The 8,054-nt window shown below is 42.6% G+C and overlaps 1 pseudogene; it reads left to right on the top strand.

Annotated features, from left to right (window-relative positions):
- The first annotated feature begins 2,491 nt into the window (after nucleotides 1–2,491).
- Nucleotides 2,492–7,850, top strand: LOC144889916 (uncharacterized; annotated as a pseudogene).
- Nucleotides 7,851–8,054: the final 204 nt, after the last annotated feature.

Raw genomic sequence — 8,054 nt, 5'->3', positions numbered from 1 at the left:
CCCCGAACACCAAAAACACCCCGAACACCAAAAACACCCCGAACACCAAAAACACCCCGAACACCAAAAACACCCCGAACACCAAAAACACCCCGAACACCAAAAACAACCCGAACACCAAAAACACCCCGAACACCAAAAACACCCCGAACACCAAAAACACCCCGAACACCAAAAACACCCCGAACACCAAAAACACCCCGAACACCAAAAACACCCCGACCACCAAAAACACCCCAAAGACCAAAAACACCGAAAGACCCCGGAGACCCAAAATACCCCAAATGCCCTTAAAGATCCTGAAGACCCAAAATACCCCAAATACCCTTGAAGATCCTGAAGACCCAAAATACCCCAAATACCCTTAAAGATCCTGAAGACCCAAAATACCCCAAATACCCTTAAAGATCCTGAAGACCCAAAATACCACAAATACCCTTAAAGATCCTGAAGACCCAAAACACCCCAAATACCCTTAAAGATCCTGAAGACCCAAAACACCCCATATACCCTTAAATATCCTGAAGACCCAAAATACCCAAAATACCCTTAAAGAACCTGAAGACCCAAAATACCCCAAATACCCTTAAAGATCCTGAAGACCCAAAATACCCCAAATACCCTTAAAGATCCTGAAGACCCAAAATACCCCAAATACCCTTAAAGATCCTGAAGACGAAAACAACCAAAAAGACCCAATAGACATAAAATACTCGCTTCCTATAAAAGAGGTCAAGAGGTCAAAGGTCAAAGTCTGTAATAGTGCTATAACTTGAGAATGACTAAAGGAATCTAATTCATACTTGGTACAGATATGTATAATGATGTAAACATGAACTGATTAAATTTTGGGGTGAAGAGGTCTGTTGTGGAATGATGAAGAAGAAGCTGTCTTCCAACACCTTTCAGGGAGGACCTCTCAAATGAGAATCAAGACGGCTTCAACTAAGTTCCACTGAGATTTATTCAAGCATCGTATGGAGAGAAAACCAATTCTACACACTTGAACATTTAGACTTCCAGGCACAGGAAGCACATAAAGCACAGAACGACGCGTCTCCACAGGCAATATGATTTTCTCTGTATCGCCCTTTGTGCAATCCCCTTAAATATGCCCCGTCTCCTTTGATGTTGTTTACTTGAGATCCAGGGTCACTCACAAAAACTTGTTCAGGTCAATCTTTTTGGCAAAGGCAGTCTTCCAGGCACTAGGAGTATCTGTTTGTCATCATGGAGTGACTCAGAAGTTGTTAAAGGTCAATCCTTTTGACCTGTACAGCCTCACTAATTGAGTACTGCATACCAACCCCATGCAAAGTCAACATTTTACCTCTGGACCTTTCATGGAGGTGACAATGGTCATTTTACAGATAACTGATTGCCGTCTTGGTTCCATATGCATTCCCTTGCTCAGACTGCATGCTTTGAGAACACATTTTAGGAATTCAAATTGAAATGCAATTTAACTATTTTGGCAATAAATCGCCTAATGTCCTTTATAATTCCACAGATCCAAGGTCAGATGTCATGTCAGGTAAAAATGTGATAACTTGAGAACAGCTGAATGGATTTAAAGCAAACTTGGTACAAGTATTATAATGATGTAATAATGTGGGCGGAGGCATATCTGTCGACGTCGTGAAGTCAGTGTCGTTCTAGTATTTTTATGCCTCTGCAGCCAAAGGCCAGAAGCATTACCTGTGTTTCTAGTTCAAATTGAATTAAATACATGAACACCGTTGAACACAAATCACCTTCCTGTTACTTCCAATAACCTACAGTTTAGCAGTACTTGAACATGTCAAATAGGGTGGTGAATAAGGGTGATGTCGAATACTGCTTTAATAGTGCTTAACATACAGAATTTTTCTTTTTAACAATCTTTAACTTCATTATCATATTTAAAATGAAGTACACATTCCATGAAGTAATATGTTCTATGAACTCTCGAGATGGTTCATAATCTCATTGACTTGCCAAAGACTGACGCTGATTTGCATGCAGGTGATGTCGATCCTGTAAATGTGGGAGGCAGACAGCACAATGATTCATCTGTCACAGAAGATTCAAAATGTGCTTCTGGAAAGGAAGGTTCAGATGATATTCACATGACAAACGGAAGTGCATCCTGCTTAGCAGCTGCCAAGTGGAAATGTAAAAATTAATTAACATACAATATTTTGTGTTGAGAAAATATATAATTTTTGAAAAGAGTGAAATATTTTTCATTTTTATTTTGATAAAAAAGAAGAATTTTGTGTTCTTTGTTTCTGCAGAACAATCAAGAAGTAATATGGGACAAATAAGGTCCAGTCGCAGCTTGACAGTGAGGAAGAAAGCTTTTTTGAAGAAACAATCATGAGATCAAGACTCACTTCCTATAACATACAGGTGCATGTCTGGGCCTCGCAACACCAAGATTAATATTAAATTAAACAAACTCAAAAAGGCTCTTGAATGGCAAATATGTTATAAGTGTCGTGTGTGCAGAATGGATTTTGCTTCAATGAGTAACATCAAAATACATATGAGGATCCACACTGCAAAACACCCTCACAAGTGCTCTATCTGTGATGAAGGTTTCTCTCAAAAAGGCAATTTGAAATCACATATGAGGATCCATACAGGAGGGTGACCTCACAAATGCTCGATATGTGATTAAGGTTTCTCTCTAAAAGGCGATTTGAAATTACATATGAGGATCCATACAGGAGAGCGACCTTACAAATGCTCTATATGTGACAAAGGTTTCTCTCATAGCGGCAGTTTGAAAATACATATAAGGATCCATACAGGAGAGCGTCCTTTCAAATGCACGATATGTGGTAAAGGTTTCTCTCAAAAAGTCCATTTCAAATTACATATGAGGATCCATACAGGAGAGCAACCCCACAAATGCTCAATATGTGATAAAGGTTTCTCCCATAGTCGCAGTTTGAAATCACATATGAGGATCCATTCAGGAGAGCGACCCCACAAATGCTCGATATGTGACAAAGGTTTCTCTCATCGCAGCAGTTTTAAATTACATATGAGGATCCATACAGGAGAGCGACCACTCAAATGCTCAATGTGTGAAAAATGTTTCTCTCATAGCGGCAGTTTGAAATTACATATGAGGATCCATACAGGAGAGCGTCTGCACAAATACTCAACAACAACAACAGGCATTTTAGGTCATTTTCCCTGTGAGAGCGGAAGTTAGCATTGCAGGCCCCATGACGATGTTCTCCATTTTGCCCTATTTTCTGCATCTCCCCTTGTTAACCCCTTTGACAGCATTTCTTCTTCCAGCTCCTTTAGCCAAGTCTTTATCTGTCTTCCCCGTCCTCTACTTCCTTCTACATTCATTTCCATCACTCTTCTCAACCATTCACTTTCATCCTTCCTCAATGCATGACCAAAACATCTCAAGCTGTTCTCTTCACAAGATCCATCACAGGCTCTATTCCCATCATCTTTCACAATTCATCATTTGGCTTCCTCTCTCTGAACGATACTCCACACATCCACCAAACCATTCGCATTTCCACCCTTTCCAGCCTTTGTTGCTGCTCTACGTTCATTACCGATGTTTCGCTCCCATAAATCATAACACTTCTCACACAGGCAGGATACACCGTTCCCTTCAGCTTTAACGATACTCCCCTCCTCGTCAGCACGCCACTCAGTTCCCAAAACTTCTTCCATGCACTTCTCACTCTGGCAACCGTTGCCGAGTATGGTCTACCTTTTCCATTCAACATGTCTCCTGGGCAGCAAAATGTTTTCACACCTTCCAGCTTCATGGAATGGAATGTTTTCACACCTTCAGTCTCCAAGATCCAACTCAACATTTCCTCCATCAGCAGCTTCCTCTGTGCACACCTTCCACTTTTATGTAGCTGCCACACTGGTTAATGACCTTCTCAGACCACTACATTTTTGATGAACCCACTCTCAGTGCATATTGTACATTGAATGGATTGCACTCTGACGCCCTACCTGCACATAGCACATAGCCACTTCCCAGTTCCTTCCACTTCACCACATGCTTTACCACTTGCCATCACCTTCGTTTTCCCGATATTCACAATCAGACCTTTTGTCTCCATACATTCCTTCCATTTGTTCATCTTCTTCAGTCCATCCATACTTTCCGCAATCAACACCAGATCATCTGCATACAACATCTCCCATGGTAAACCCTCCTTTACATTCCGAGCCAGCACCTCCATCACAGCTACAAATAGTAGTGGACTTAGTACCGACCCCTGATGCACTCCCACCTTCACCTCAAACTCACCACTGTTCCCGTCCTTCGTCCTCACAGCTGTGCGCGCTCTTTCGTACATTGCCAACACGACTGTGATCAACCATTCCTCTACTCCTAACTTCCTCAATGCCCATGTCACTAATTCGTGTGGAACACTATTGAATGCTTTCTCCAGATCAACAAACCCAAGAAACAACTTCTTCCTCTTCTCCATGTACTTCTCCTGCAACTGCCTTACAATAAAGAGCGTGTCTGTTGTTCCTCTTCCTGGCATAAATCCAACCTGCATTTCGTCAATCCTCTCTTTCTTCCTTATCCTCTCCAACACCCTTTCCAATACCTTCATTCCATGCTCCAATAACTTTATTGCTTGATACGAGCCACAGTCCAGAGGGTCACCTTTCCCCTTGTATAGAGGGACCAGGGACTCAGGTCCCAAGCCACTGGAATGCAGCCTTCTTTCACCACCAGATTACAGGTCTCTGTCATTCTCTTCAGACTCCAACTTGCTGCTGCCTTCAACATATCTCCCACAACTCCCGTCGGTCCTCCTGCTTTTCTACTCCTCATTGCTTTTATCGCTTCCTCAACTTCCTTCTCAGTTATCTTCTCTGCCGGTCCTAAAACTGGGTTACTCTCGATGTTGCCATCTCCTTCTTTCTCTGCATTCAACAGCATTTCCATATATCTATTCCATCGGGGTCCACAACAATTTGCCCCACTTCATCCTTCAAGCAACTCACCTCCATCACATTGCACCTCTCTTTCGCTATCTCCTTTGCAATCCTGAATACCGCGCTCTGGCCCTCTTCCTTATCGAAGCGTTCTCCGAACATTTTCCTGCATTCTTCCTGTGCCTTTGCTACCTTTTTTTTTTCAGCCTTCTTGGCTGCCTTATAACTTTCATGCTCTGCCTTTTCTGCCCCCGTACCCTTCACCCTCTGCCACTCCTTGAACTTCTTCCTCTTCTTGTCAGTCCTCTTTCCAACTTCATCATCCCACCACCATGTTTTTGAGTGCCTTGGTGGTCCTTTAGCCCATCCACATTCATCACCAAAGGCTCCCAACAGACTATCTTTCATTGACATCCAACCACTTTCAAGCTCAACCACTTCATCCCCTGCCATACTCGGCCTCTCTTTTAATGCCTCCCTCACTGTCACCTCTTTCAACCTCCACACCTACATTCTCGGTTGGTACTTCACCCGCCGAGCTCTCCTCGCACCTTTCACCCTTATGTCGAAGACAACCAAGTGGTGCTGTGAAACAGCCTCCTCCCCCGGGATCAACTTTGTGTCCCGGAGGTGCCCGTCTCGCCTACGTACCATCAGGTCGTCAACGGTTGTCGTCGACACACCTGACATGTATGTAACAAGCTTATTATCCACTTTCTGGGACTGAGTATTACAAATCGACAAACCATCTCCATCAGCAAACCCCAAAATCCTTTCACCTTCTCCATTCATCACACCATATCCGTAACCCCCATGAACTCCCTCAAAACCATCTATACTCCTTCCTACATGTGCATTTAGGTCTCCTCCTACCACAACAACTTCCTCATCTTTTACTTTTTCCAGCAGCTTCTCTATTGCACACCAGAACATGACCTTCTCTTCATCGCTCCGACCGACCTGTGGAGCATATCCCGTGATGACATTCACCAAGAGCTTTTCAATCATCATTCTCACCATCATCACCCTTTCACTCACTCTAGTCAAACTCACCACACTGTCTACAAACTCCTCAGAAAACAGGTCACCAACACCATGCACGCCTTCCGGGCACCCTTGCCACACAAACTTGTATTTCTGTCCCTGCCTGCCCTTCACCATTCTCACACCACTCCCCTTCCATCTCGTCTCCTGCACACAACGTATGTCCACTCTTCTTCTGACCAATACTTCCACCACTTCTCCTAATGTCCCTGTCATTGTCCTGACATTCCATGTCCCAAACCTCAGAAACAGATCTCCACATGGGGCATCAGACGTTTCGTTGTCATAAATGGATTGATTTCCAACCTTGCTTCGATCGGGTTCCCCATCTTGATTTTGATGAGAGGGAGTGAGGTCCCCCATGGGCTACTTCGGGCTGTACCCTGCTCATATGAAATTGTCATTGTCATGGATCCATTTTCGAGGCAGTGTTTTATGGCTGGCTGCCCTTTCTGACGCCAACCACTTTTAGTCGCCTCTTATGACACGCAGGGATATGGTGTACCTATTCTAAACCTGGGTGCACACCGGTATAAAATCCTCACAAATGCTCGACATGTGATATATGATGATGCTCGATAAGGTCCTCACAAATGCTCGATTTGTGATAAAGGTTTCTCTCATAGCGGCAGTTTTAAATTACATATGAGGATCCATACAAAAATGCGTCCTTTCAAATGCTCTATGTGATAACGGTTTCTCTCAAAAAGGCTATTTGAAATCATATATGAGGATCCATACAGGAGAACGACCCCACAAATGCTCCATGTGATAAAGGTTTCTCTCAAAACAGCGATTTGAAATTGCATAAGAGGATCAATGAAGGAGAGCAACCTTACAAATGCTCAATATGTGATAAAGGTTTCTCTCTAAACGACAATTTGAAATTACATAAGAGGATCCATGCTGGAGAGCATCCTTAAAACTGCTCGATTTGTGATAAAGGTTCCTCTCAAAACAACAATTTGAAATTACATATGAAGATCCATGCGTGAGAACTGAAATCTGAAATACCAAACAAATATTGTTGGCAAAAGGTTTGCTGAAAAGGGTTTGTTAAATTCGCATAGCATTACCCATACTGGCTTGTACGTGCCCCCCTTGTAAGCGATCCTCAGCAGTCGGCAAGGTATTCAGTGAACCAGTATGGAGAAAGCTGTACGCATTCACGATAGCCCTTTGAGCATATACCTTGTAAGCACAACTCCTCAGTGTACCATCTGTAACCCCTGATAACCATCCAGCACCCCGAACCCCGTGATGAAAGCCATACGACTGGTTGTCACCAGAATGTCCACGACAATGACTGCAAACGTGTCAGAAGATAACGAGAATCTCAAAATTCTAACCCCATCTGCGTCCTCAAACGAAGTTTAAAGAAAATAAAAAATAATGTAAAATTTATTAATTTATTTCTCAATATCCTCATAATGGAGCATTGTTGAAAAATTGAAACCAAAAACTCAAATGATAACAGAACTTAATCTCTCAATCTGATCTTGCATCTCATCATGCTTCTTTCAGGGTCTTCCTGAGGTTGCCAGTTTGTAATTCTTGCTTCTGTCCTTGCCATGTATCCAGTCAAGTTCCATTTGAGTTTTTTGATTGTGACCAGTGTTTAGGAATTTTGTTTTCCATCTGATTTCGTTGTTTTGCTTGTCCCTTTTTGGTTTTGCTCAGATGGCATCTTTCCATGGCAGTTTGAACATGAATTTTTACACAATATTTGCTGTTGTCATTGTTTTATTGCCATGTGCGATATGGGGAGAACACCCTTGTTGTAAAATTGATCATCAGAAGAAGACTTCTGCTTATGTTTTTCATGAAACTTGGATTGTGAAGGGTTTCACAATAAAGAGAGGTCCTTAAAGCACAAATGCAGTGTCTGTGTTATTGTGAATATGTAATGGCACATTATGATAAATTTATCTGTCTTTATGGAGTTTGGAGCTGTCCATATCCCTATAAGTAATCCCGATCAAACTGAGAGTTGTTCACCAAACCAGTTGAAAGCCTCCAAGCAGCTCAGTTGCACAAGTCTTAACGTGGAAGGCCACATAACTAGTTGCTTAACCATTTTT

Source organism: Myxine glutinosa, chromosome 1 (genome assembly GCF_964187855.1).
Source record: "Myxine glutinosa chromosome 1, kmMyxGlut1.1, whole genome shotgun sequence".
In the NCBI taxonomy this organism is placed as follows: Eukaryota; Metazoa; Chordata; class Myxini; order Myxiniformes; family Myxinidae; genus Myxine; species Myxine glutinosa.
The sequence above is the reverse complement of the archived record's forward strand: the minus strand, read 5'-3'. Positions and strand labels throughout refer to the sequence as shown.